Here is a 4,341-nt window from a genome sequence, read left to right on the forward strand (position 1 = left end):
TTCACACCTTTTTATGAGATATGGGAGGAAAACATGTTAAAGATTTTTAATAAATATAAAATTTCCAAAATGATGCTAGTTACGTGTGATTCTTTTTTCATTGTTTGTGATTATGAAAAATGAAACTCAATGTTTTTTCATTAGTGCACACATATTTCATTATATAATTGCATATAGAAAAATCATTCCAGAGCCGATAAAAATAAAAATGAAGAATTTATGGTCCAACGTTATATTTAAGGGAGATGTTTAAGGATGACGTTTGAATTTTGTTTTTCATTTTAAGACATTTGGAGCAAATATTAGGAAGGACTTTGAGAAAGGATTGTCCTTGATTTTCAAAAATGGAGTTGTTCCTTTCTAGCCATATGCCCCAAGTGACCATCAAAGGGAGAGCTCATATGTTTTTTGGATGTTTTCTTTATAGCCATTTTTTTACACATATCCATAGAGTCCCCATGCCATTGATGTGAATTACTTGTTCGGTTTTTTTTAACCAAAATTTTTAACCAAACAAGAAAAATTAAAAAAATGCCTCAAGATCAAAGACTGAAACAAAGACCTATTGACATACCTTTTAAAGTATGGAAAGAACTTGTAAAATCATATGAGAAGTTGGATGCACAAAGAAAAGCCGGCAATGAGAGCATTCAGGTATTGAATTTTTCATTAAACATTATTTAGAATGTATTAATACTTATAAGTATCTTAGACATGTATTTGTGTGAAAATAAATTGAATTGGTTTATGTTTAAGGACAAGGCATCCAAGGCGAGGTTAACTAAGACAAAAGTCACTCATCTTAGTGGCTAGAAAGGTTTAAAAGCACTGATAACAACCTTTGTAAGTATATTAAACATGTGATATTTTTTTAATAAATTTTGTACTAGAAGAAAGTCACTGTTATCTAATTTCTCCCTATTTACTGATTGATAGGAACTAAAATATGGAAGACCTCCAAATCATTTGGAAAAGGAGGTGCTGCAGCAAAAGAGATGGGTTGAATTTGTTGTTTGGATGGACTCTATGGTATGTAATTTTAGTTGGATTTCCAATATACTTTTAAACCATATTTTCATTTTATTTTTTAGTACTATTAGATATTATATCTTACCTCATTTTATGGTTAACATTGTATAACAAAAACATGCGTTGTGTTATGTAATTAATACTAACATGTAATATTGATTTTTTTTGTCAGAATGCTATAGGTAATGATTGCCAAGACGATGATCCAAATTATGTTCAACATATATCAGGAGATGATGAGGATGAGGATGAGGATGATGGTGGTGAAGGAGGAGATGATGATGATAGTTGCGGTGTTGGTGATGATGTGGATCAGAGTAATGAGGATGGTCAAGATGATCATGAGGATGATCTTGGTGGTGGTAGCTAGGCATGCACATGCATTGTTTTTTATGAAGAAATTATTGTGTAGAATGACATTGTTATGTTTAGATGGGTGTTGTGAATTTACCCTATATCAATGAGACATTTTGATTTTGTAATCATACGATGAGTTTGATTTATGTATGTTGTTAATTTATCGTAGAATAACGATATTCATGAAATATTTTGATTTGTTAATCATATTTGAATTTTACTTGTTTTGATTAAAAATAATACTGATTTTATTAGTATTATGTTGCTATTTTATACATGTTTTGAAAATTGTTAATGACACATTGTTATTTTTTTGGATGGATGTTGTCAATTTCTCTTAAATTTCTTTACAAATGATTTTGAATTGTGATATCTGCTTTAATGATATTTAGAAACTATCATATATTTCACTATGAATCTATAAAGGGGGTCATATATGTAAAGAAAAATATACTCTATATAAGAAGTCAAATGCAGATGTAACCATGGATGCAAAATTGGATGTTAAACTAGGAATTAATACAAAATGCAAACAATTGACATACAAAGTGTTTTAAATTAGAAGTGAAAAATTGTGCAATAGTTGACACAAAGAAGGGAACAAAACATGGCATACAAAAGGATATCAAATTGGGCAAAAACAAGGACACATAAATGGGCACCAAATTAGATGCAAAAAAAGACAACAACTAGATGTAAAATAAGATGCAAAGTTGAGCGTTAAAAAGAAGCAAAAAACGTTACAAATTAATATGCCAAATGATGATGCAAATAATGGTGTAAATTTGGGATGCAAACTTGGGTGCAAAAAAAGGAAAAAAAAAAGATGTAAGAAAAGACATAAAACAAGATGCAAAATGGGGCTGAAAAAAGGTGAAACCAAGGATGCCATATTGGATGTAAAAAATGATTCCTAATCACATGCAAATTTAGGCTCCAACTCAGACACAAAATTATATGCAAATGTGGACACAAAATGAGGCAAAAAAGATGCAAATTTGGATGGTGAAAACGATGTAAAACTAGACACCAAAAAAATGCAAAATTGGATGAAAAAGTCGGTGTAAATAATGGTGCAACATTGGACACAAGTAGACACAAAAAAATGGTGCAAAAAGGGGCATAAAATAGCTTAAAATTGGATGCAAAACTTGGTGTAAAAACAAATACAAAAGTAGACGCAAAAAATGGCTCTAAATTGAATGTACCATTAGACACAAAATAAGATGCAAAGGTGGACACAACACATGACTCAACATAAGATGCAAATATAAATGCAAATTTGGATGCTCAAAATGATGTAACATTAGATGCAAGAGATGGTGTTAAAAATGATGCAAAATTGGATGAAACAAATGACGCAAAATATGGTGCAAAATGAGATGGGAAAAATGGAGAAAAATCAAACGTAAATGTGGATGTAAAAAATGGTCCAAAAAAAGATGCAAAAATGGGCACAAAAATGGATGCAAAATTTGGTGCTAAATCAAATTCAACACATGGTGCAAAGATAGGCACCAAAGCTGGTGCAAAAATAGAAGCAAAAACTAGTGTAAGACTAGATACAAAACCTGGCGTAAGACTAGATGCAAAAACTGACACAAAATGGATGCATAAAAAGATGTTAAATTGGATTCAAAATACAGTGTAAACTTGATGCAAATGATGGTGCAAAAATGGAAGCAAAGAATGACACAAAATAGGAAGCAAAAGAGAATGAAAAATAGATGCAAAAAATGACACAAAACTAGAAGCAAAACCTGTCATAAAATAAGATGCAAATCTTGGTTCAAAATTTGACGCAAAAAATGATGCATAGTTTGGTGTAAAAAATGATGCAAAATCTAGCGTGAAAAAGGATGCAAAATTAGGTGCAAAAAAGGACGCTTTAAAAATTGTACAATAGAGCCAGATTTAGCGCCAGGTTGCTCATCACAATTACAAAAAAAATGCACTAAAATCTGGCGCTAAATCTAGCGCAAATCGCTGGTTTTGTTGTAGTGTTAACTCTGCTATAACTATGGTTTTGAATGGCAGGGATATGCTTGGATAGATGGATTATGCTCAGAAGAAAGCCTATAGTGATCACCTGCCTTCTTATCCTTTATCCCGTTTACCCCCTCCCACCTCCACTACCTCTGTTTTCCTCTAAAACCCGGCATGGACCCTTGTCTCCTCAAGCTCCAAGTGCAAAGCTTAAACCCTGTAAATCCGTCTTCACATGACCCCACACTTCATTAATCCACCATCACCTTTTAATCGCAGCCGTTGATTTCCGCATGACTGATCCAATGGTAGTCGCTCTCCCCGTGCCCTTGAACCGTTAAGACGATAACACGCGATGGAGAGTGGTTTCCGCTGCCATGCATCACGCCCTGAGGAGATCGTGTGTGATTGTCCTTTTACCACCTTATGCCCTGAGGTGGTGCGATGAATACCACCTACTGCCAAAACCTCCATTCCCACCCGATAAGCACCGCGTATCTTCGATGCCCGATAACCATCGGATCTGTCCGCCTGAGATCCAATGGCCTGTGATCGTCCTGCTCCCATACCTCTTGATACCCTCCACTGAGAAATCCCAGCTGTCCATTTTCTAGATCCTACGGTGGATCTTCCTCCATCATCCAACCCATCCGTTCGCCATGCAGTCCACGTCCCTTGATTATTCCGTGCACTCGAAGGATGAAGGTGATCAATTTTTTTACCATTTGTAGCTGCTCCTCAATCACCTTATTTAACCAACAGTATGGCTAAGGAGGAAAAGGATACAGCCTGAGTAGGTGAATGCATTTAACAGTTATGGAACTTCATCCCATATGACACCTCAGCCACCTGAGAGGACAACAAAGCGCAGGAAAAGATCAGATTTATCCACTGAAGTAAGCAAATGCACCAGAGACTCCATCAAGCAGTTAAATATGGTTGGTGGTCAATTATGACCCCTCCCTACTT

At 34.6% G+C, this 4,341-nt stretch overlaps 1 long non-coding RNA gene across 2 annotated transcripts; it reads left to right on the forward strand.

Annotated features, from left to right (window-relative positions):
- Positions 1-205: 205 nt before the first annotated feature.
- On the forward strand, positions 206-1,502 carry LOC149175283 (uncharacterized). Of its 2 annotated transcripts, XR_016258541.1 has the most exons (3): positions 206-843; positions 937-1,029; positions 1,202-1,502. It is a non-coding gene; the product is annotated as an uncharacterized LOC149175283 (long non-coding RNA). The 2 variants fall into 2 exon arrangements; XR_016258542.1 differs by lacking the exon at positions 206-843 and having other exon boundaries at positions 851-1,029.
- The last annotated feature ends 2,839 nt before the right edge of the window (positions 1,503-4,341 follow it).

Source organism: Pinus tabuliformis, chromosome 4_1 (genome assembly GCF_031772625.1).
Source record: "Pinus tabuliformis cultivar Carrire ecotype Pingquan chromosome 4_1, CPIR1, whole genome shotgun sequence".
Classification (NCBI taxonomy): domain Eukaryota; kingdom Viridiplantae; phylum Streptophyta; class Pinopsida; order Pinales; family Pinaceae; genus Pinus; species Pinus tabuliformis.